The sequence below is a fragment of the Podarcis vaucheri genome (assembly GCF_965113315.1).
Source record: "Podarcis vaucheri genome assembly, chromosome: 17".
Lineage (NCBI taxonomy): Eukaryota > Metazoa > Chordata > Lepidosauria > Squamata > Lacertidae > Podarcis > Podarcis vaucheri.
Genome location: NC_138755.1, coordinates 4,692,720 through 4,718,611, shown reverse-complemented (window position 1 = coordinate 4,718,611; position 25,892 = coordinate 4,692,720). Strand labels below are relative to the sequence as shown.

The 25,892-nt window shown below is 49.5% G+C and overlaps 2 long non-coding RNA genes across 2 annotated transcripts in view; both read left to right on the top strand.

Annotated features, from left to right (window-relative positions):
* Nucleotides 1-2,979, top strand: part of LOC309521715 — a 48,459-nt gene extending 45,480 nt beyond the window's left edge. The window contains exon 7 of the long non-coding RNA XR_014214757.1: nucleotides 2,838-2,979. This is a non-coding gene — a long non-coding RNA (uncharacterized lncRNA). The remainder of the gene's footprint in view (nucleotides 1-2,837) is intronic.
* Nucleotides 2,980-5,561: 2,582 nt separating this feature from the next.
* Nucleotides 5,562-6,911, top strand: LOC309521716. Its single transcript, XR_014214767.1, has 2 exons — nucleotides 5,562-5,728; nucleotides 6,530-6,911. It is a non-coding gene; the product is annotated as an uncharacterized lncRNA (long non-coding RNA).
* The last annotated feature ends 18,981 nt before the right edge of the window (nucleotides 6,912-25,892 follow it).

The window sequence follows — 25,892 nt, the reverse complement described above, 5'->3', positions numbered from 1 at the left end:
TCGTGAGCCTCCTGCGATTCCGAGAAGATCAGGATGTCGTCTAGGAAGCATACGCACTTCTTGTAGAGGAGACCCGCTAACACGTGGTGCATGAAGGCTTGGAAACAATGGGAGCCATTTTGCAGACCAAACGGCATAACTCTATATTCATAGGTGCCTAAAGGCGTAAACATGGCCGTCTTCCACTCATCGCCCTCCCGCATGCGTATAAGGTTGCACGCCCCTCATAGATCCAACTTGGTGAAGATCCGTCCCTTCCTCACCGTCGCGAGCAGGTCGTCAATCTTGGGCATGGGGAATGCTGTGGGCTTTGTCCTGGAATTTATGATCCTGTAATCAACTACCAACCTGCGTTGGGGCGTGTCCTTCTTCTTCACGAAAAATACGGGACTGCCCCCCACTGCTTTGGATTCTTGGATGAATCCCCGCCGCAAGTTGTGATCTATGAACTCCCTGAGTTCCTGCAGTTCGTCCTCAGACATAGAATATAGTTTTCCAGTCGGCAGCGTCGCCCCCGGTAGGAGGTCAATCGTGCAGTCGTAGGGCCGGTGTGGAGGCAGCTTGTCCGCTTCCTTCTCGCAGAAGACCTCCAAAAACGCCTTGTACTTGTTGGGCACCGCCTGCACCATGCCTAGGTGCAGCTGCTGTTCATCTTCCTGCCCCTCCTCTTCCTGGCCGGTCCGGATGCAGTGTTCTGCGCAGTAGGAGGAGCAGAAGGTCAATTGCCGCTGGTACCACGCTAATGCCGGGCTGTGCCTATCCAGCCAACTCATGCCCAACACTATGGGCGTGTCCGACAGGTGGGTGACGTTGAAGCTGATGACTTCGCGATGATTTCCAATTTGCATCACCATAGGTGGTGTTTGCTGTACCACCTGCCCACCCAGCAGCTTCCTGCCATCGACCGTGACGACGTTTAGGGGCATCGTGGCTGGTAGGAGCGCTATGCGATGTCGCTTGATGAAGTCCACCCCTGCAAAGTCTGCATTACTACCATAGTCAATGGTAATAGGGACTTCCAGGGTGAATCCATTTGGCAGCTGGAGGGATGCTGTGAGTTGCACCACTGGTTTGGGTGGGAGGGGGTCCGTGGGCCGCAAAATCTCTGGGGACTGCTTCACAGACTCGCCTGGCTGGGCCCCAGTGCCTCTGCCTCCAACCAGGCTTCGTCGTTTCCCTGCAGCTGTTCCCCCTGCTGAACTGCTCCTCTTACCGTGGACCTGGACGCAGTGCGTCGCACGCTGCAGACGGATGCCTTCGCGCAAGCCAAGATGGAGGAGGTGCGAAGAGGCACAGCGAAGGACGACGAGTTCCAGATACGTGACGGACTGCTCACCCGCAAGGGGGCTCTCTACATGCCTGGAGACGACCTCCGAGCGAAAGTCCTGCAGCAGTTACACGACGCGCCCAGTGCTGGGCACTTCGGCAAGGACAAGATGGCGGAATTGGTGGCCAGAGACTTTTGATGGCCCTAGATGAGGGGAGAAGTCGCGGATTACGTCTCTAGGTGTGACACATGCCAAAGGGCCAAACCAGTACACAGGAAGCCGGCGGGACTGCTGGAACCGCTACAGACGCCGCTTGAACCATGGGAGAAAGTGGCCCTGGACTTTGTCACGGATCTGCCCAGCTCGCGAGGCAAAACAGCGGTACTCGTGGTCGTAGACCTGTTCACCAAGATGGCGCACTTCATTCCTTGCGCGAAGGTGGCCACAGCGGAACAGACCGCCAAGCTGTTCATAGACCACGTGTTCAAAGTTCACAGCTTACCACGGTTCATCCTGTCCGACCGGGGTCGCCAATTCATCTTGAGCTTCTGGCAGAAGCTGCTGGGCATCCTGAACGTCAAGATCAACTTAGCGTGGGCACGACACCCGCAGACCAACGAACAAGCGGAGAGGGTCAACGCCATCATGCAGCAGTACCTGCGATGCTACGCGAATCAACAGCCCTCGACCTGGGTGGACTACCTACCGCTGGCCGAGTTTGCCTACAACAACACGAAGCACGGGTCTACAGGGGTGACACCGTTCTTCGCCAACAATGGGCGGCATCCCAGAACCTTCCCGGGGTTAGAGACGAAGGGGGAGGGGGAGCCACGGGGAGCAGAGCACTTGGCAGCAGAGTTACAGGAGGTCCACAAGCAACTCCGAAGGACCTTGGAACTAGCAAAACACGCCTACAAAGTGCAGGCAGACAGGCACAGGAGGGTCGGGGAGGACATCCAGGTCCTAAAGCCCGCCGGAGGCAGGGGGAAGACTCAGGGGACTCAGCGTCAGAAGAGTCTAGGAAGGGCGAGACCCCAGCTGACAGGCGGACCCAGAGGAGGAAAGAGCAGAGGAAGAGGTGGAACAAGGCTAGAGTCTTAAACTGGTGTCTGGGGGGAGAAGACTCAGACGGAGCTTCAGCGGTCTAGAGTTTAAGACGTAGAGCTGCGCGCTGCGGCTGTGTAAGCAAAATGAACTTCAGTAAAGACTTTTGTATATAACAACGAATCAGCGTTGGTCCTCTGTGAGCTGGGACCTAGGGCAGCTCTGACACTCCGATTCTTCCCCTTCGCTCTCCATCTCCTCTCTCCCCTGTGCCTCTGTTCCTGAGGCCCTGACAAGAATTCTTAAGGGTTTTCTTTTTTCCTGAGAGAACATTCTGTATTCAGAGTGTTCTCTCAGGTTTTGCTTTTCACCTTGTTGCATTGGCCAAAAAAAAGCAAAAGACGCTGGTGGTTGGCGCTCCTGGTTTCCAGGACGGGGTTCAAGCCCCTGCGGTGTCCCTGCTTACTTCCAATGCAACCTCTTTCTCTCTCTCTCTCTCTCTCTCTCTCCCCCCCCCCCCTTAAGAACTAAATGAAGCAAAGTGCTCCTGTGATGCATCACTGGTGTGTGTCTAAGACAAGGTAGATTACATGGATGATTCCCATCCTAGCACTCCTTGCTATAGGGAACAAAATACGTACTGCATCAAAGACTGTCTTTTAATTTGGCATTGTTTAGAAAGTAACCTAAATATACAAACAAACGGATCCTACTTAGATTTTTCAGAATGTGGAGAAGGCCGGGATGAAAGAAGAAATGGCATGACATTCAGTCATTAAGCAGAAGAAGAGCAAATATAAGATGCTCAGGTGTCCTATTTTACAGAAGACAGTTGTCAATTTTCTGGGCTATCAGAGGCTTAAGATGTGGACAGGTGACAGCTCTCTGTATGAAGGTGTCCTCTATTTGAATGGCTGGGCATTCCAGGTCTGGCTGAAAGATACAGAAGGAAGAGCAGGGGCACTGAAGTCGCCCATCAACAGATAGCACCTTGGCAGCAGACTAAGCACAAACACCTAGGGCACAGTCTTCCCCACTACAGTGAGATGTATAATATTCCCCTGTAGAATTATAGGGTGACCTAACACATCAGTCAGGGACATGGGTGGCGCTGTGGGTTAAACCACTGAGCCTAGGGCTTGGCAATCAGAAGGTTGGCGGTTCAAATCCCTTCGACGGGGTGAGCTCCCGTTGCTCGGTCCCTGCTCCTGCCAACCTAGCAGTTTGAAAGCACATCAAAGTGCAAATACCGTATTTTTCGCCCTATAGGACGCACTTTTCCCCCTCCAAAAATGAAGGGGAAATGTGTGTGCGTCCTATGGGGCAAATGCAGGCTTTCACTGAAGCCTGGAGAGCGAGAGGCGTTGGTGCGCACCGACCCCTCTTGCTTTCCAGGCTTCAGGAAGCTATACACAAGCCTTGCAAGCCCGGTGGGAGTTCCCGCGGGCTTGCAAGGCTTGCGGGCAGCAGCCTGCAGCCCGAAGCACGGGGCACGCCCCGGAGCGTGCCCCATGCTTCGCGCAGATGTCCGCAAGCGTTGCGAGCCCGGCGGGAGTTCCCGCCGGGCTCGCAAGGCTTGCGGATAGCAGCCTGTTCTGGGGGCTGGGGGGGGATAATTGTTTTTTTATTTCCCCCCAAAAAATCGAGGTGCGCCCTATGGGCCAGTTTGCCCTATAGGGCAAAAAATACGGTAGATAAATAGGTACCGCTCCAGCGGGAAGGTAAACGGCGTTTCCGTGCGCTGCTCTGGTTCGCCAGAAGCGGCTTAGTCATGCTGGCCACATGACCCGGAAGCTGTACGCCGGCTCCCTCAGCCAATAAAGCGAGATGAGCGCCACAACCCCAGAGTCTGTCACGACTGGACCTCATGGTCAGGGGTCCCTTTACCGTAACTTTAACACATCAGTCATACTCAAGGTAATATATATCCAGCTAAGTCATACTCCGAATCACTGAAATCAATGGGTCTAGTGACTATGACTTAGTAAGAAATAATAATATTTTTAAATGTGCATCTACACAGAGTGTATGCAAATAGAGGTCCATTCCTTTGGCCAAGTGCCAATGGCCACTCTAAGCAAAGACGTGTCCAATTTCTGCGATTGGGGTTATCCAGGGATGCAACATTGTATGTTCAGTCAGGCCCTTTTGTTTTCTCCTGATCAGGAGAAATGCAGTTTGACCCTAAGTAAGTTTACTTTGAAGGAAGTATGAGCGTTTCCAAAGATTTACTCCCTAGTAAGTGCACGTTGGGGTAGGGCTGTAGCTCCGTTTCAGAGTGCATGCTTTGTATGCAGGAGGTGGGGTCCCAGGCATTTCCAGATAGGGCTGCTAAGAAAGATCCTTCCAGAGCCACTGCAAGTCAGGGATACCCAGGCATCAGAAGAACTATCCACCCAGATCTTCAGGAGGGCCAGAATTGCATTTTGCAATGTTTTCCACATTAGTTTGTGGAAATTTCTTTCTTTCTTCAGGGCGGTATGTTGCTGAAGGGAACGGCACACCTTCCGCTGCAGTGAGAATTCCTACACATACACAAGACAGAGACAACACACACAGACTGTATATTGGGGAATGGGAACACCAATGACTCACACTTCCTCTTCCAATATTTATTTTAGTGTGTGTAATTCCCCTGTTCCAGAAAATTCCAATATTACTGTATTAGAATGAAGTGCATGGGACACTAAATGTGACACTCATTTGGTACCAATGTTCTGGGCCTGGTTACATAGGCGCCGACTCCATGGGGCCTGAGGGGGCCCGAGCCCCCTCAAAAATTCGTTTGGGGGGGCTCTGCCCCCCCAATAATCTCGGGCGCCCCTCCAGCAGAGTGTCACCGCTGCCCCTCCCCCAGCCCAAAATGCACAGGGTCGGGCTGCATGCCTCCTGCCCTCCCTCCCGAGCAAAAGCTCCACCCAATTTCCTTCGGAGCTGATTAATAGGCGCAGCATGCTCTCCCCTATTCGCTCACGAGGAGGTGGTGCCACTTTATCTTATTCATGAGCTTATTTATTATTCATGAGCTTTTGCGGGCTCCCCCAATATTTTTTATAAGTCGGCGCCCCTGCCTGGTTACATGCCACAGAGGTGCTCTGGCCTGGCTGTGTCAGAGCTCCGCAGTCAAAAACCAGGGACTAGAAGCTCTCCCAGAAATATTAAACATAGACTACAAAAGTGACCTTGAATAAGAGAGAGTGTATCTTGTTGGAAAGGTAGGCAGTGTGGGCCTGTGTTTGTGATTTTCTTGTACATTTTATGCTCCTTATTGCTACCCCCAACATCAGTGAGCTGAGGATCCCTTTTCCATCGTCATCATTGGCCCAGATTGTGCTGGGCTCCCTGGCCCCTGACCCCGAGCCCCGCAAAGAAGGGATCAGCAAGGAACTGGATGTGACGGAGGACACCTTGCATGTGTGAGTACTGGCCAGGCGCCCCCTTCTACAAGAGGCAAGTCGGGGCAGATGGTGGGCTCTGAGTCCTGGGTGCAGCCTGCTGGAAGGTCTCCTGCACAAGCTGCAGGAGGATGAGAGACAAGGTGGCGCCGCAATGGATGGCATGTTGGACTTGAGCCAGGGTTTAAACAACAACAACAGTTTTATTATTTATTAGTTATTTATCTCCTTGACGTTCCACAGGGCGGGTGCCACCACCAAAGGAGGCCCTCTGCCGGGATCTCTGTAACCTCATTTCTCACAGGAGGGAACTGCCAGGAGGCCTTTGGAGCTGAACCCTTTTGAATGAGTCTGTTTCTTGGCCTGGCCTACCCTGCAGGGCTGTTTTGAGCATAACTCGGAGGACGAGTGGGGTGCAAGTAAAAGAAAGAGGTGTGCTGAGCAAGACCTGCATTCGGATCCGTGTGCTTCTGCTTCCTGGGGACGTAGGAATCTGCCTACCATCCATTTAGCACAGGACCACCTGCACTTTTTCAGGGGGCCAGACAGGCGTAGCTCCCAGACCGACCAGGGATTGACCATCTGCATGCAAAGTGGCTGCTCTCCCACTGAGCTGGGGCCCTTCTGCACCCCGACCTTCTGTTGTCTCCCCTTGCTGACTTAGCTGCCAAAATCATTCATCTCTCACACCACTCCCATAACATGATGCTCATCCCTGCCTGCTCCCGGATGCAAGTGTTGACGTTTTATGTTTCAGTCTACTATACACACACACACACACACACACACACACACATATATATATATAATTTTTTTTTGCAGTCGATGGAGAGCGGATGAAGCCCGGATTCTGCATGTGTCCATCAGCTCCTTCCTGGAGCATCTCTCCTTGGTGGTGGAAACGATGGGCCTGTTTGGGCTCCTGTGGCTTGATAGATGGTTGCAACAGGAAGCTTCCCTATAATCTTGGCTGGACTCTGGACTTGCCCATGGGCTACTGATGTCAGAGGAGGCGCTGAACATGCCATCCTTAGAGCCAAGATGTTGCTTTGTGTTCTGGAGCCAGCGGGGAACTCTTTGGTGTCGGATACTCTTGGACATTGATAGATTTTGTGTGCTGAGAAGCAGGCAAGCCTGGGACTGCCTTGATATAAGACAAAGTACATAGAATCTGGTGCTCTAATAAATTATTCAGTGTACTTTACTTTAAGGGATGTGGGTGGCGCTGTGGGTAAAACCTCAGCGTCTAGGACTTGCCGATCGCATGGTCGGCGGTTCGAATCCCCGCGGCGGGGTGCGCTCCCGTTGCTCGGTCCCAGCGCCTGCCAACCTAGCAGTTCGAAAGCAACCCCGGGTGCAAGTAGATAAATAGGGACCGCTTACTAGCGGGAAGGTAAACGGCGTTTCCGTGTGCTGCTCTGGCTCGCCAGAGCAGCTTTGTCACACTGGCCACGTGACCCGGAAGTGTCTGCGGACAGCGCTGGCTCCCGGCCTCTAGAGTGAGATGAGCGCACAACCCTAGAGTCTGTCAAGACTGGCCCGTATGGGCAGGGGTACCTTTACCTTTACCTTTACTTTTACTACTTTACTTCATAGTCTGCATGTGTTAACTGATTAAATATATTTGAGCCAGCTCACCATATTGATTAATCAATTACGCAAACACAAGCAAAATCTTAACCATAGTGTTTTGGGGCGGGGTTTTCCTTTTTGAGGCTCCTGAACTGAGATGATGTCATAAGAGAGAAAATTCTAACAAAAAGACAGATGCTGATGTTCATTGTTTAGAAAAGGGAAAGCCATCTGTTTTCTAGAAATAGAAACAGGAAAACCATCAATTCTTTTTCGTCAAATTTGTCAAGAAGGCAGTGCTCTGAGGCTTGTGAGTTTATAAATTGTGACTTTGGAGTTAAATGAAGCTGACAGATCTATGCTTCTCTTCTTCCGTTCTGTTCTCTCCTACATCAGCCATGGAAAACCGCAGGCTCTCCAGGTGTTGCTGGACTCCAGTTCCCTTCAGCCCCATCCAGCATGGCCGAGGGTCAGGGGTAATGGGAGTTGTAGTCGTTGCAGCACCTGGAGAGAGACAGGTTCCCCATCCCCATTGCTCCATCTCTCTGTTTTTCTTGCCACCAGGGGGGAAGCAGCTAATAGCTGGCAGTGAGGAAGAGGAGGCGGCCAAGTGGCTGAAGAGCCAAAACAGATGCCGTGGCCTTGAAGTCCTATTTATATTGGAAGATTTGCCTTTTTTCTTTCTTTCTGGCAGGGCTCTTACTTTTAAACGGCAAGCAAAACTTTGCCACTTTTGCATTCTGGTGAAAGCTTCACCTGTTGAATTTCTGTTTGACATTTGTCGTAAGTTACACTTGTAGCTTGCAGCTCCCTCTTGAAGGCACACCTGCTGAAACCTGGGTTTGTGCTTGTGTAAAAAGACCCAAGAGCGCTTCTTGCCAGCCATTGCTGTTCCTGAAACAGGATCGTCTTGCCCAGTTATCCATGCTCTGGTAACCTCCAGAGTGGGATTACTGCCATGCGCTGTAAGTGGGGCGATCCTTGAAGTCCATTTCAGAAATTACTAGTGCAAAATGCAACTGTCAGGTCCCAAATTGTCATACAGCACCAGACTTAACAGCCTTGCACTGGTTGCCTTTGTGTGCCTGACCCCAATTCAAGGGGCTAAAATTGACACATAAACCTTAAAAGACTTGGGACCCAGATAATTGAATGCACATGAGTCTCTTTACCAACTTGCTCATGTGCCTAAATTGGCAGGAGTGACTCTGGACTGGCCATAAGGAGGCCATAAATCAGGCAGGCAGGCAGGGACTGGCAGAGTTTGGGGGGCAGACCCCTCTTAGCCCCAGTGGACCAGCCTCCACTTTCTCCCTGGGCTTAGAAAAATAGGGAAATAAACGGACAACATGGCCCAGAGTGACCCACCTTGTAGGACGGAAGCTAAGATCAAAGGCAGTAAAGGAAGTCGCATTCTTGGGCCGTCTAGCATTTTTATTTGCCTTCAAGATGCTAAGCGTGGTCTGAGATGACATCAGCCCCGTCCGTCGGAATGGGGCGATGATGGCATTTCTTGAGGGGCGGAGGGAGGTGGCTGATCTGGGTTGTCTGGGAGATCCCGCCTCCTCTCCCCTCCCTTTGGCCTCCTGCCACCGCGCACGGCTCCCTTTGGCCCATTCCTAAAAAGGTTTCGTTGCAGAGATATCAGGATTCCAGCCGTGTGAATCATCCCGCACCGGGTCTCTCAGGGGTGCCAATTATAGGCTCTGGCCCCCCTCTTTTCCCTTCATTTTTGGTGAGCCAATGAAACTCCCTCGCTTTCCCCCTCCCCCTTGTTTATTTCTGTGGCTCCTGGCATTGCTAGATGTGCGGCTTGGGGGGGGGGAAGGCATTTTCCATTAATCGCCTTTGCGCCTCCATCAATTATCCCCATCTCTGGCCGCGCCGCGGTTCCTGGAAGTGGGGTGCGGGGGTCGGGGGTCCAGAAAGGGATTAGAATTGGGGCTGGAAGATCCGACTTCTCCCTTACTATAAAAGGAGCGTGCCAGGGAGGGCAAGGCGGCTGCACGATGGTTCTCCAGCGACAGATGAAAGGGAGCAAGACGCCTCTCGGGGAAGCAGAAGATTAGCTCGGCTCGGCGCGAGTGGAGCGAGCCGGCCACCAGATGGCGCCCTCCCCCCGCCCTTGGCCGCTTCGCCTCGGCTCTCCAAAGCGCCCTTGTATTTATTTTTTCAAATTTCAAATTAATTTTCCAAGAATTTTCCAAGAACAAACAAACATGCATCCTACTTGTACCGTAATTAAACCAATCTTAATAACATTGTTAAGTGACTTCCTCAAATCCCCCTGGTTGAGTTTCACTGTATATCATTTTAACAGTTCCAAAATCAATTTTCTCTAAAAATTAACTTGATCACTTAACATCTTTCATTCTTTCTAATTTAGCTTTAAACATCTTAATTCCTATCCTCACATATTTAAATTCTAAGCCTATCTGGTATTTGCAAGCTTCCAAAGCCCCCTTTTAAAGGAGACGTTGGAGATCATTCTGGGCACATTTCTTTGCCCACTGGCCTCTTGCACCCCGATCCCCTGCATCTGGCGCTGGCCTTTGCTGCTCCGGCGAGTGGCTGGCAGCTTCTCTTCTTGCTGGTCCTTCCCCAGAAACAGCTGCATTTCTGCATCAGTGCAGAAGGCGATTCCCACTCCATCCCATCATCACCCCCAGTTCTAAGCAGCTGCTGAAGCTCTTGCGCGCCTCTCGGGAACCATGAACGCTCTTTTCCTTGCGATGGCTAGCTTTTCTCTCCCCCCCCCCCCATTTTATATTTTAAAGGGGGAGGAATCAATCACATCTGGGCTCTGCAAAACCTCACCCTGAGTGGCTCTTTATTACCCCCCGGGGAAGAGGGGAGGCCAGGGCAGATGGTCAGGGAGCACGTGTCTGTGGAAGCAGGAGAAGGGGCGCCCCAGCGTCCTCCAGACATCATCTGCAACCCATTTCCTCAGGCTGAGATCTCCGATTGTGGATTTGAGGATCTGGTGGTGGGGAGGAATCGAACTGCTACCCCCTTTCTTCTGCTAGACCACTGAATTGCCTTCCACCCCCCAGGCTTGGCAAAGAACCATGGAGTCCTGGCTGCAAAGATGGGAGAAAGTTGGGGGCAGAGAATATGCAAACACCCTCCTCCCCACCTTGGCCCCTGATTCTTCTTACTGATGCACCTCACACACTTCAGCACACTGGAAAAAGAAATAAAAGGGAAAAACAGGATCCAGAGAGTGATCTCAGCTACCTGGCCTCCTCCTGAGGAACTGCACTGCCAACCTGCAGTCCAGAACCTTTGGTTTGTTTCAGTGGGGAAGACTTTTGCCTGGGAGAGCTGATATGTTGATGGCATTTCTACCTTTTGCTGATTATTTTCAAATCTCCCAAAGCAGGGGAATTGAACCACAGGCATAGCCAGGATTTTGGATTTTTTTTGGGGGGGGGCCTTTTGTTTGAGGAGTGGCAGAACCTATGTATTTTTATTGATGTCGGGCTGCCCCCCTGGCTACACCCATGCATTGAACCCATGCATCCTAGCAAGCTCTGCATTCCACCCCTGCGCCTCCGGTGATGCCACAGATATCTTTCTGGCTCAGAAGATGGAGCCTAGGCATCTCTACCATGCCCCCTCCCTTTCCAAGCTCTCCCCGGTCTGAGGATGCAGTTGGCATACAATGCCACTTCCGTACGCGATTAATGTGCTAAAAGCCCCCTGATCGTAATTAATCTTTATGAGCCTGCTCTGAACTTCTATCCGATTCGCATTATAATCTTCCTTTCTCTCCACCCAGAGGCAGAGGGTGTCTCTCTCTCTCTCTCTCTCTCTCTCTCTCTCTGTGTGTGTGTGTGTGTGTGTGTGTGTGTGTGTGTGTCAGGGCTAAAGATTTACAGGCAGACACAGGCAGGCTCAGTGGAGTATGGCTGTCTGAGGCCTGGTTCTTGACTGGCTTTAAATGAGAGGGGAGTGTTAAATGCCTCTCAGGGCTCCTTGAAGACCACACCCAGGCCCCTCCAGACTGGTGCTGCTCCAGAAGGGTGTGCGGGTGTATTGTGACTCAGTAATAACGCATTGGTGGCAGATTTATACTGGAGCATCCACATGTCGTTTTGCTTTATTAGCTGTTCTTTGATGCTTCCCCAACATTACTGCATGATTGGCACCCAGAGGGGCACAGGAGTGAGTGCAAGAAAGCAACACAAAACCTTGGAACCTTTGTGCTATGAAAAGTTACAAAGATTTCTTCAGGAAGCTGGGAAACACACACGGAACGGAAAAGAAACTGGAACTTTTGTAGGTGAAAACAGTATTCAAAGCAGGATCAAATAATCAGGAATGTACAGTCAAAATGACTCTTGGAGAAGCTGCAGCTGAGGATGGGAGGAGAACAATATTTTTGAGCACTTCCTTACTTTTTTAAAAAAAATCTCCCTGCAAGTAGAAAATTGCACCCCAGCTTCTGCAACCTGCAACCGTACAACTTGAGTTCTGAAGTCATCTCTCCCAGAGTGCCGTGTTCGACTGAGGTACTAGAATTCTGGACGGTGCCACTTCCCCCGAGGAAGGGCTGTGGCTCTGTGGCAGAACAGCTGAATCATAGAATCATAGAGTTGGAAGAGACCACAAGGGCCATCGAGTCCAACCCCCTGCCAAGCAGGAAACACCATCAGAGCACTCCTGACATATGGTTGTCAAGCCTCTGCTTAAAGACCTCCAAAGAAGGAGACTCCACCACACTCCTTGGCAGCAAATTCCACTGTCGAACAGCTCTTTGCATGCAGAATGTCCAGTTTCAGTCTCCCAAGTGAGGCTGGGAATGTCCCCTGCAGAGTTGCTGCCAATCAGTGTAGATAATTCTGCACTAAATGAAGTAACGATTTGACCCAGCGTAAGAGCTTCTTAGGTTCCATACTTCAGGGGGCACCACAAGAATGCTGCAGAACGGAGCATGAGAAGCGGGGGCGTGCCAAATTTTGACGTTACACCGAGTGCTGCTGAAATTTGAGAGCCCCGACTGCTACTGCAGGAGCCCAGAAGTATTCCACCATGTCAGTCTACCACTTTGCTCTGGGTTATGTGCACGACTGAAGGGACTGAATGGGGAAGCACACAGGAGAGAGGGAGGCTCCCAGGATTCTTGCTAGCCAGAAGTGCTCTCTCTTCCTGGATGGGGTGGGTGAGCGGCCTTAAGGGGGCTGCAAAATTATGCCTGTCTCCTTTAACAAGCACATGCATGTTCACATGCACACATGCACACATACGAAGCAACTCCTTTTATTGCAGAATCAATCCTTTCAGTGTTTGCTGAAAGGGATTATTATTATGGGGATTCTGTGTTAGGGACGTGGGTGGTGCTGTGGGTTAAACCACAGAGCCTAGGGCTTGCCGATCAGAAGGTTGGCAGTTTGAATCCCCGCGACCGGGTGAGCTCCTGTTGCTCGGTCCCTGCTCCTGCCAACCTAGCAGTTCGAAAGCACGTCAAAGTGCAAGTAGATAAATAGGTACCGCTCTGGTGGGAAGGTAAACAGTGTTTCTGTGCGCTGCTCTGGTTCGCCAGAAGCGCCTTAGTCATGCTGGCCACATGACCTGGAAGCTGTACACCGGCTCCCTCGGCCAATAAAGCGAGATGAGTGCCGCAACCCCAGAGTCGGCCACAACTGGACCTAATGGTCAGGGGTCCCTTTACCTAACCTGTGTTGATGGTTGAAAAATGAAGGAGTAGTTCTTCCAGCTGAACTAAAGCAAAAGGTATGAACAGGTCTCCTATGTGGAATATGTTTCTTCAGAAATTATTCCTCCATTAAAAAACACCAGGCAATACCATTCGAAGGTGTTGCATGTGCAGCTGTGACTTAAGGTGAGCGTGTGTTAACTGTGAGCGTGAAGCCTGCAAGAACATTTTCTTGGCTTAACCTACTGCATTCTGCTTCCCCTTCCCAGATTTGGACTCCAAAGAACCTGGAAATTTTGATACATTTCAACACAAGAAGAAAACAAAACAAAAAACCCCGAAAGTAATAGGAAATAGGAAAAAGAAAATTATGTATTACATATTCTATTACATTTTCCAAACTTTTCATGTTGCTGACACACTTTTTAGACATGCATCGTTTTGAGACACAGTAATTCAGTTTTACTAGCAAACCAGAGGTTAAACTAACCTCCTTCCAGCCCTGGGAGGAGCGTTTGCACAACACACCTACACCCTGCAGCCGACAGGACACCTAGTATGGAAAGCCTTGAGCTATAGCACAGGCAACAAGTTCTGAGCAGCATCATTAACAGCCGCTCGCTTCGCTCTGGCTGCTGCCCCCAAGCCTCTTCTCAGACAAGGAAGCAATTAACAACGTTAAAGGCTTTATTAATGCTGCTGGAAGCCCACAAGGTGACGCCTAATGAAGCAGGAAGCAGGCGGGCGGCAGTGGCAGCCGTGGTGGAACTGGGGGTTAGTGGCAGGTTTCACTAGCAAATCAACAAGACTTCTTACCGCACAAGGTCATTTAGAATTTGGGCTGAGAATCAAGAGTTGCTTGAAAGCTTTGGCTGCAGAATCCAAGCTTTCGTTTCCTGGAGTGAATCCTGGGAGCCCAGTCAAATGGGTTTGGCGTCAGCATGCAGCACCCTCAGGTAGGTGTTGGGCCCATAACATGTGCCCACCCTGCAGCTCTGCCACTGTATTTCACCCCCTCCAAGAGCCACCATTTTAATTACCCACAATGCCTCCAATGTATCATCACTCTGGAGCACTATGGGGAAAATTTAATGGCAGCTTTCAGCCACCGAGTGCAGGTCAAGCATGCTGCTGTGGCCACACGTCATCGCTAGTGGCTAAATTTGCTAGGGTGCTGGATCTGACGTAGGGCCCGCATCCTGAAGTCAGCCCTGGATCAGATCCAGCACTGAAGGGCTAATGGCCCTTTTGTGGTTGCTCACTCCATCAGGGATGCTTCATATACAGTCATACCTCAGGTTGAAGTAGCTTCGGGATAAGTATTTTCGGGTTGTGCGCTGCGGTGACCCAGAAGTAACGGAGCATGTTACTTCCGGGTTTCGCCGCTTGCACAGACAGTCAAAATGATGTCACGCGCATGCACAGAAGTGGCAAATCGTGATCTGCGCACGCGCAGACACGGATTGTGTTTGTTTCTGGATGCGAACGGGGCTCCGAAACGGATCCCAATCGCATCCAGAGGTACCACTGTACTGTATTAGGTCTGTGTGAAACCCACAAGTGCCTCTCCCTGGGAGCAAAAATGCAACAACACTAAATAACCTCTTCATTTGCCGTTTTTTCATGAAACTCCAAGTCTACCACCCGAGGCATCCATCCACCTCACACTGCCTGATGGTAGCCCGACCTGTTGAGAGTGAAGAAATATTCCCAAATAACTTCTTTGTTTTCTGAATTCTGCCGCATTTTGCCAAACCTGGGCAAACATTCGCTGCAGCTTAGTGATGGTCTGTAATCTCATAACAGCCGTACTCTCAGGGCATTACTCCTCCAATCGTACTATAGCTTGTGACAGACTGTTATGGCGCGAGAGCAAAACTGCATCCACACGGTATCAGCCAGGGTTCGGTTCTCTGGGATGGCTAGACCTTCAGTCTGATGCCAGCAGCCTAAGGAAACAGTACGGCAGATGTTTCCAAGATGCACTGTGAACTGGGGTGTGCGTGGAAAGGTCATGTGCAGTTGCAGATGGGAAAGTGTGAAAAGGAAGAGAGACGCACCCAGCGCCAGTTGGAGCAAAAACATGTGTGTGCAGCAACATGATGACAACTGCATTTGTTTCTTCTCCCCTCTCATGTTGGGTTTCTGCTGTGTTGTTTTAAAAATCTTTTCAGCACTTGTAGCTTCATCTAATCTCTCTGCAATGCAACTTGTTTGTAATTGGTATTTTGCTTCATTTTGTATGTTAACTTTTGAGGACTACTTTGGGGGGTTTTGTGCACAAAAAGCAGCAATAATTAATAAATTAAAAATAATAATGTTTTAATATGACATCATCCTCAGGAGAGAAAATTTGGGCAGACCCTAATGTGAATTAAACAAAAAGCACAAAGAATAAATTAAAATGCAACAGCCCCTACAAAAGGCCCCTTTCCCAGGCACCGTTAAACCTTTTCCCTCAAGGGCACCCTGGAACTCCCATCAGCCCCGGCCAGCCTGGCCAATGGTCAGAGGTCACTTCCAGACCTGTTTATCAAACTTTTATCCTAATTTGTTTGCACAAACTTTGCGATGTGATTAGGGAATATTAACTCTCAATTCACACACATTCTAATTTGTTTGTGGGGAGGTTACATGATAATGCGTTAAGCAAGTGTTATCCCACACTTCCCAGGGTATTTCCCCATGACTTTCCTTATTGCAAAAAGGCTGACCTGGCTGGGGGTGTGTTGTGGAGAGGTTGTTTTTTTTGCACAGCCTGAATTTGCCAGTATGTGATTGAGCCTCACTCATAAACACAACTGCCTGGAATCACCCAGAGAGAATATAGCCCAGCAACATCCAGGAAGGCCTCTAGAGAGCCAGTGTGGTGTAGTGGTTAAGAGCGGTGGACTCGTAATCTGGGGAACCGGGTTTGCATCCCCGCTCCTCCACATGCAGCTGCTGGGTGACCTTGGGCCAGTCACACTTCTCTGAAGTCTCTCAGCCCCACTCACCTCACAGAGTGTTTGCTGTGGGGAAGGAAGGGAAAGGAGAATGTTAGCCGCTTTGAGACTCCTTCAGGTAGTGATAAAGCGGGATATCAAATCCAAACTCTTCTTCTTCTTCTTCTCTGGTTTCCCATCCTTCCACAAGATGCCTGAAGTCAAAGAGTTGTCCGGTTGTTTCAAATCAGCATGAGCTTCATTTGATCTCTGACTTCCACAGCTCCTGGTCACACAGTTGTTCTTCTCACCACTCAATCCTCTTCCACTGTACAGCACGTGAATCGGGGCCACTGAGCCTTCTCCTCCCAGACACAGACTGCGTCTGCACTATACATTTAAAGTGCATTCGAAGCACATTTCCCTCTCAAAGAATTCTGGGCACTGTAGTTTGTTAAAGGTCCCTGGAAATTATAACTCTGTGAGGGGTAAACTACCACTAATGTGAGAGCAAACCCCAGTGAATTCAATAGACGTGGCTGGGATTGTGCTGTAAATAGTTTTTCCTTCCAGTGCTGGTCCAAGATGTTTCGTTGCCTCAAGCAAACCTCTGAATGTTCCCTCTGCCCGCAGGCAAGGGCCAAAAAATTAAACATCCCACTGCACCATTCCAAAAAGCACTTCCTGCCCTCCTCTCATCCCCATAAATTTCGCAGTCACCTGCTTGGGGCGGCCCCAACAACGGCCAGCAGTTAAGATGTTTTAAATGGTGCGGCAGCTTCCCATGAGCTGCAGCCTTTAGAGGCCCCATTGGCCTCTTCCAATGTGGCCAATGCGGCTTCTGCCACCTGATTCCCTTTAAGGCAGGAGTGGGGAGCCTGGAGCACTCAAGCCGTTGTTGGAACTCCAACTCCCATCAGCCTCAGCCAGCACGCCCAATGGTGAAGAATGATGGGAGTGGTAGTCCAGCAACATCAGAAGGGCTGCATGTTCCCCATTCCTGCTCCACAGCTCGTTCTGTCTTAGTCTCTGCCACTGCAGGTGAGAGAAGATGCAAGGCCAGTTAAAGGCACTTTCCAATTTCCTTGTAAGTGGTGTTGCGTTCAGCACTGTTTCAGACAGTGGGCACACACAGCTGCCCTTTCGCAGCTCCCATACCTGCCCTTTTCCCTCGCCCCTTTGTCCTTGGCCTGGGCTGAAGAGGAGAAAGTGACCCTCACTAGACAGATTCTCCTTCCCCGGGAAGGAAATGGTTGAGTTGCAGCTGCAAAAAGTGACACATGCAAGAGAGACCGGAGAGGGGAGGTCAGGGGGGGGGATGTACAGAATGGCAGAGAAGAGAAATAGCCAAGGAAACGCCGGCGCAGCCACAGGGAGGGAAGTGAGTGCAGTATAGTCAATAGGGTATTGAACCAGGGACCCCTGAGTCACATCATTTATTTGGTTGGCACCAATCAATCAGAAATCATGACATTCTCTCTCTCTGGAAATGGTTTCCATCTGACTTTTTGGCCATCCGGGTTCCTCCTTCCCTGCTCACAGCCACCTTTCCTTTTCCTTTTCAGGCAAGAGGGTCTTGCCTTCGTTTTGCCCATCTCACTTTAGGGAACTGCTTGATCATCCCAGGCTGGGCCTGGGAGCAGTTAGCGCTGCCAAGCTTCTTGCCGGCTTAAGATGTGCATTTCCCAATGGGTTGCGAGGACTGGCTTGCTGGGTTTTTTAGCTGCGTCTGTAGTAATCTGAGCCTCTTTGGGGTTTGGATCGCTGCTCCATTGGTTGGAGCCTGTCGCAAAATCAGGCTGCCTCCATTTGGGGTTGATTTTGAGAGCCTCCTGTGCTTTGCACAGAAAATAAATTTCTTCTAGCAGCGAGGTTTCCACTCTGGCCCACTTTAACCCATTCCTCTCCCAGAACTGAGACTTCTGTCCCCTTGCTGAACTGGGGAGGGGTCCTTAATCCCCTCTCCTCAAATGAGCTATGTCTGAAAGGGTGGGAGAGAGAACCTTTCCCTTCCTCCCCCCCCCGCCCCCCTCAGACTTATTCTGAGATCATTGCCCCCTCCCCCTCCTCAGGATTTATATCTTGGCTCTTTTTCTCTCTGGACTTTTTTGAGACAGAAACAATAAAATTTCATTTACGAGGCCATTAGCGGCGGCTGGCGGGTGAAATCACCAACTTGCGGAGGGGAGAGGAAGGGTGGCTGTGACAGGCCCTGGGTAGGATTGATGCTCCCCCCGCCCGGCACTCTGCTCTTGATAAAAATGTTATGTGGCGCTGCCAGCCACTAATGGACACCAGTGACTGGTGATGGCATGAATCACACATCGTGGCAGTTCGGGAAATGTTGTAACCGCACAGCAACGCCCGCCCCCCCCCCCACTACTGGTGATGTGTGGGAAGCCTATTCTGCGATGTTAGGGGGTTACAGCAACCCAAGTCATAGGAACTGAAGCCACCAACCATTACGCTTTCCTTGGCACCCCCCATGCCATTATTCTGTTGTCTGCACCTCCTCAGGCTCTGGGAGTAAATAACCTTCCTGCAGAGTTTTCTGTATGCAGGCCTAAGCTCATGAAGGCTGGAGGGGTACTTGGGGGGTATGACAGTGTGCCTTATGGGTGCACATGCTCATGCAACCCCTCCAAGAGCCCAAATAGGTCCAGTGAAATTTATTTGGCGATTACACCCTCCTCCAATTCAGATAGCATGCAAAGCCCTAGACGGCCTCGGTCCTGTCTACCCAAAGGAGCGTCTCCACCCCCATCATTCTGCCGGGACACTGAAGTCCAGCGCCGAGGGCCTTCTGGCGGTTCCCTCATTGCAAGGAGTGAGGTTACAGGGAACCAGGCAGAGGGTCTTCTCGGTAGTGGCACCCGCCCTGTGGAACGCCCTCCCTTCAGATGTGAAGGAAATAAGCAGCTATCTTTAAGAGACATCTGAAGGCAGCCCTGTTTAGGGAAGTTTTTAATATTTAATGCTGTATTGTTTTTAACACTTGATTGGAAGCTGCCCAGAGTGGCTGGGGAAACTCAGCCAGATGGGAAGGAAGGAAGGAAGGAAGGAAGGAAGGAAGGAAGGAAGGAAGGAAGGAAGGAAAGAAAGAAAGAAAGAAAGGAATAAAGAAAGAAAATTATTATTATTATTATTATTATTATTATTATTATTATTATTATTAAAGTAGGCCAACAATTTGGTCAGACCTGCAAAATTCCAGCTGGATGGCACCCCCAATTTCTCTTTCTCAATTTTTACAGGAGCTCTGTTCTGTTTTCAAGTTACCACATGGCCTGGGGCTGCTGTCTCTGCTGGCCTAAGGACGTTGAAGAGGGCTCGCTGTGCTACAGCCCAAAATGACTGAAGCTCCCTTCCTGCTTATGCTGAATCCAGGCAGCTTTTAAGAGAGAGGTAAAACCTCCTTTGGGCAGACTGACTGCTTGCTTTACACTCACTAAAGAACGCATGTCCAGTTTTAAAATGGCTGCCTCCTGTTTTCTATTACAATTTAACTATTTTTACACAAAAAGAAGTCAAAAGATTAAGTACCCTTTTAGTGTGAAAATGTATGAAGACACCACTCCCAATTGGGGTATCCTTATTAATCTGCAGCATTTCCTCCAAATAATGGTAATATTTGAAATCTGTTGCATTTGCTAGTTAGAGCTTGGAATTTCAAATATGCAAATAGGGTAGAGTAAAGGGAAAGGATTGGTCTACTGGTTGGTGACATCACAGCAGCCTTTCAATAGCTTCTGGGTTCAGCCATGTTCTTAGTGGGGTGGTAAAGTTTTGGGGACTCCCTACCAAAAAGGAAGAGTCAGATTCTCTAAACATGCAGATCAGCATTCAGCCTCAGAAGAGGTCAACTATCCCATCCAGTTTGCTTCATACAGTAGGCGAGCAGAGAGTTTTGAATCTGGCTTTCCCACAGGCGCCCACTGCCCTACAATGTCCAGAAGAGCACTCTCTTCCATCTAATACAAAATTATTCTGTCTGGGCTTTTTAGACTGTCAGCATATGGGTGGGGTGGACACAGACCGTGACTGGAACAGGTAGCCCAGATGACAGATTCCTCACTCTCCATGTTGCTGAGGGATCTTCTGTACTTAAACCACCCCCAACCCTAAGCACCTTACACTAGGCCCCGAATCCAGCTAAAGTAATCCTTACTAAGTCCCATTAAAGCCAATACAAGAAGGTATTAATGAAGCTGATCAGGGCTCTTTCCAGGTGGGTGCCACTGCCATTATAAGAGAACAAGGGAAGTGTTGACAGTTTCAGCACCTCTTTTTCTAGAAAAATAGCACTGAAACTGATGATGATGTTTGCAAGCCCATGTTCAGCTTTCTCGTACCATGTATTGCGTCCTGGATTCTTGGGGTCTAGCGTGAGCATGTTCATCCCCTTCTATCTCTCCACCCTCACATGACCCTGGCAGATGGAAGCAGCAGAAACGGAGGCACACACACAACGAAGCCTCTGGCCACTGCCTGCTCTGCTTGATTATTCATTATTCATCCCCCTCTGTGGGCAAGCAGCTGACACAAGGTTAATGGATGGAGTCAGCGGTGGGATTCCCTCACCTTCCTCTCCCCACAACCCACATAAAACAATTGCCAAAGAGTCAACGGTTTGTTGGTACTACACAGTGTGGCACACCTGGGAGATGGGACTCCCAATTATTACCAAATCCTCAATCCCTGTTTACACAAATATTGCTCTGTGGCAAATCACCTGTAACGTAACATTTGGGATGGAAATGTTGGGTTGGCCTAGTTCCAAGTGGCTAGTTCGGAAGACCCTTCCCAACTGTGGCACATATAAATCATATGGAAAAACTCAGGGATGGAACTAGAAAATGCCACTGCACAGCCGCCTTCCCATAGCTGTCAACCTCCCCCCTTTTTTGTGGGAAATTCCCTTATTCCAGCGCCATTTCCCGCTGCTTCCCGCTGCTATCCCAGATTGTTAGATATCCCGTAGACTGTCCCTGGGACAGGTGAGGCTGCTGATCCCTTATTTTCAAATCTGAAAGTTGACAGCTATGCGCCTTCCTTCCACTCAGCAGAGAACCAGTGGAGTGGAGTGCCAGACTGGGAGGCCCGGGTTCAAATCCCGACTTAGCCATGAGGCTCACTGGGTGACCCTGGGTCAGTACCTCAGCCTAGGCCATCTTGCAGGGTTGTTGTGAAGCTGAAATACAAGGGAAAGGGGGGGGGGAACACACGTAGGTCTCTTTGAAGGAAAGGTAGGGTATACATAAACAGAAAGAAAGTACGTAAATAAATCCTTCTGCCATAAAGATCTAGTTTAGATTTTTTTCCTGTGAATCAACATGGCTTCTTTTGCTTTTTGTGTGCCTTGGGAGAGTACAGATCTAGAAGTACATGTGAATGTGTTTGGAGTTGCAGCTGCACTGTAAACAAACCCACTGTCATTAAAGCCTACAGGGTGAGCTCCCATTGTTCAGTCCCTGCTCCTGCCCACCTAGCAGTTTGAAAGCACAAAGTGCAAGTAGATAAATAGGTACCACTCTGGCGGGAAGGTAAACGGCATTTCTGCTCTGGTTCGCCAGAAGCCTAGTCATGCTGGCCACATGACCCAGAAGCTGTACGCCGGCTCCCTTGGCCAATAAAGCAAGATGAGCACCACAACCCCAGAGTCATCCGCGACTGGACCTAATGGTCAGGGGTCCCTTCACTTTTAATGGCCTAAAAAAAATCTCAGGGTGTTTCTTGGGGTCAGTTTAACATAAAGCAGGCAGGGGAGGCCTCAATAACATGTAAGGATTGTGTATTAGGTGTGTTGGGGCAGGGGATACTAGCAAGCATGGGCAAGTCTGTACATTTCAGTTTTGTTCATTTTCTCATTTTTCCACTCAATTTTTCCATTTCCGTGCCAGCCTGTGATTATTATTTTTTTAAGTCTGCATGAAAGTTCATCAGTATTTTAGGGCAACTTTATCCAAATGTGCACATTTTTGTATGCTGTTTTGCCTAATATGATGCATCTGCATATCTGAAGAAGTGTGCATGCACACGAAAGCTCATACCAATAACAAACTTAGTTGGTCTCTAAGGTGCTACTGGAAGGAATTTTTTTATTTTGTTGCATCTGCATAAGTTACTTTCACTAAATATATGCATTTTTAATGCAAACTGTACCCTAGTATATGCATTTCCTTAACTTGGCTGGGTAAGTGTATAGGGTGGATGTGAATTGTGAAGGACGGCTGATTTTCAATTTTTTTATGGTTTCAGAACGTGCAAATATGGGTAAATTTTCCTTTAAATGCAACCTGAATCGCTTTGCTCCTCCATCCCTGGGTATAGACCAGACATTGATCCTTCCTATGGCCCCTCTTTTTGTCTGTGGAAATGTTAAAAGGGCATGGCATTAACAGTTCCTTACATTCACCATGCAACATAGGTTATGTTCTAGTAAGAAAGCTTTATGGCTTGCCCCTTAATCCATAACACAGGCTAGCTGTAGTTACTCGGCAGAGAAGGAAGAATACTTTGCCTATGCGTAGGGGCAGTTTCTCCAAGGCCAGACTGGCTGGGGGAACAAGGTCCCAGAGCTCAGCAGTGACCTCTACCTAAGGTGCAGTTTTGCTCCGCTGCCACGAGGCAGGAGGCTTCACCAACTGCGTAGAAAATAACTTCAAAGGGTCCGGATTTAGACAGCTCCCATGGGATTAAAGGCAGAAATGCTTTCCCCCCATAATAAGGGATCATCTTGAGGGTGGCAGGGGTGGAGCTGCAGAGAGACGGGAGGAGAAGGCCTGTCAAGGATGGGCTGGGAATGAGAAAGAAAGCAGAAGAATTTAAATTTTCCCTGCTCTGAAGATTATGTATCATGGATGATGGGGCAGCCAGGGGGGTGCATGGAGCGAGAGAGACAGGCAGACAAAGAGACCTTAAGCAAGAAAGGAGCTGTGAAGAGGCCAACATACATGTGGGGGGCACGGATAAGATGTGGGGAGAGGCACTGCGATGGGAAGGGCACACTTGCCGCTCGACAGCAGGATTCAGCTGCTGCCTGTCAGAGAAGCGAGTTTAATGGGACCGGGCATTTCATTTCCCTGAGTGGCCCTTTGTGGGCTGCGCTGTCAAGGCTGATGGATCCAGATTGAATTAGCTGGGGATGTAGATGTGGCATTTACAGCTCTCCTCCCCCCCCCCTTTCTTTTTGAAAGCCCCAGGGTAAGAACCACCAGACACTCCCTTCTTCGCTTAGCCTTTTTTTCCCCTGGGTGGGGGTGGGGAGACCCCAATTACTGCCCTCTGCCCATGGCTGAGTGACTACTAGACAATAAGATCAGCGCTGCTGCCAACTAGGAGCATCTTACATCCCTGCTAAGCCATCAGTTGTGCTGCAGTCAGGATGCAGCCCCAGCCATCCACTAGCCCTATTTTGGCCTGCCATTGGCAAAAAGCGCAGGAGCAGTAGAATGCCAGAGAGAACTAGATTCAGCAGAAGGGGCAATAGCTTCTCAGCCTGTGTGAAGACTTTAACTTTGCTATATTATCATTTATTATTCATTGCATTTATACCCTGGCCTTCCCTCAAAGGAGCTCATCGTTCTTCCCCCATCACCATTTTATCCTCACAACAACCCTGAGAGGGAGGTTAGACTGAGACACTGTGACTGGCCCAAGGTCTCCCAGTGAACATCGTGGCCAAGCGGTGATTTGAACCCCCATCTCCCAGGTTCCAGTCTAACCACTACACCTCTGCTATGTGCTGATGGTGTTCCCTTTTAAGGTCTGCTCCTTAAACTCCTATTACAGTTGTTCCCAAACTTTCCCTCCCCCCCCCACTACAGAGCACTTGAAAATTGCTGAGGGTCTTGGCGGACCTACATTATGATTCTTCTTCCAGCTGTAGCAACTGTAATGCACCATGCGCGATGCTATTTGATTCTTAATCATACTTTTATCACTTCTTTTATTTCTTGTATATCATATTACAATTTGAATTTCAGAGAATGCAAACTGTAATACAGTAAAATACAATCCGAGAAATAAAAAGATGCAATAAAAATACAATTAAAATCAAAATGAATATTTAATGTGATGGATGTGCCATCTCTCATCTCCAAGCACAAAAGCAGAGACGCCACAGACCACCTGCATGAACCTCTGTTCTATTGCACCCGGCTAAAATCAAGCTTCCTTACCTTGGTACCTATTACAGGTGACAGGGCAATCCTTTACGTGTCATATATGCCAGTTTCTATAACCTCCACCAGTTAACAGTTAAAATAAACAAAATACACGGATTATTGCTCTTGTGAAAGGTGACTGTGCTGACTTTACATACATTTAAGCTCTACTTAAATTGAGATAGACTACTTCTAATTCTAGCTTCCGCTTTCCCTCCTCCACCCCATTGCACCCAGGTGTATCTATACGCCTCTCAACTGCATTCAATGAAATCCATGAAAGCTTATGCAGTAAACCAGTGCATTAATTTTTAGGTTGCACCAGTGCACTTCTGTTCTTCCACCAAGGATCCTTACTAGGTGAGGTACCCCATCCGCCTTAAAAGACGCTGCTGAGGGTGGCTCTCCAACTCCTATGGGTAAAGGCAAGTGCCATATTGTATTGCCTTGAATAAAAAGAATGAAATAATTAGAATTTATATCCCTCAGCAAGTTAACAGTTGACAATAAATCTTGGCAGCTGCACAATCTGAAGTGGCAAACTCGGGCACACACTGATCCTGTTTGTTCATAATTATTAAGGCAGGGGAGAAATTCAGTGTAGCCGTATGGCCATCGTTCTGTCCGCACAAGCGTCTCATATCCCCCCCCCCATGCACTGTTCTGGGGTTTTCCTGGGGGGGCATTCACAGGAGAGGAGGGAAGCCCATTGTTCTAGTAGGTCCTTGCACTAGCTCCCACTAGTTAGTAGGACTTGTTAGCCCCAAGATTCCCAGCTGACTATAGAGTTTATCAGGAACGAACAGGGTGCTGGTCAACACTGCCCAGTTAATCCCAAATTGTTCATCCCTTGGCAGGGGCAGGAGAAACAGACCAGTATGCTACTGTTAAGCTTGGCTTCCTGTTGCATCTGAAGATGGAATCACAGCCTCAAAACCAGAGTTTGTTGTTAGATTACAGATCCCGTCATGTTAGGAAATGACAAACGATGACCCCAAGTTTGGAGATAACAGGAAGTGATGCTTAATTGCACTTCCCTGGTCTGATTCTCCCAATCATGCTGGGGTTTGAGGGGAGTGAAGAGGGAGCAATCAGGCAGTGTGCATGGCGAAGTTAAACTAGTAATCTTTTGCCATTGTGTTATGGGACACTTGTAGCAAACATTTTAGAAGGTGCTTTCTCTGTACAGTGGTACCTCTGGTTGCGAACGGGATCCCTTCCGGAGGCCCGTTCACAACCTGAAAAGAATGCAACCTGCGCCTGCGCGTGCGCAGGTCACGATTCGCCACTTCTACGCATGCGTGTGACATCATTTTGCGCATCTGCGCGTGCAGTGAAACCCAGAAGTAACCCTTTCCGGTACTTCCGGGTCGCCGTGGGACGCAACCTGAAAACATGCAACCTGAAGCAAACGTAACATGAGCTATGACTGTACAGTGGTACCTTGGGTTACAGACGCTTCAGGTTACAGACTCCGCTAACCCAGCATTAGTACCTTGGGTTAAGAACTTTGCTTCAGGATGAGAACAGAAATCATGTGGCGGCGGCAGCAGGAGGCTCCATTAGCTAAAGTGGTACCTCAGGTTTAGAACAGTTTCAGGTTAAGAACAGACCTCCGGAACGAATTAAGTTCTTAACCTGAGGTGCCACTGTATTAGCCTTCCCTAACCTGAGGCCCTCGTGATGTTTCGTACCACAACTCCCATCAGCCCCTGGGGTGGATCAGGCTGCCCTACATCACAGTCATGCAGACATTTTTTGACCTACATCCCTTCTTCTCCCCCCTTCCCTAGTTTATTCTGGCAGTTAAAAAACTCCTCAACTTGGCAAGTCATATTGATGCTTAGGAGGCACACAACAAAGCC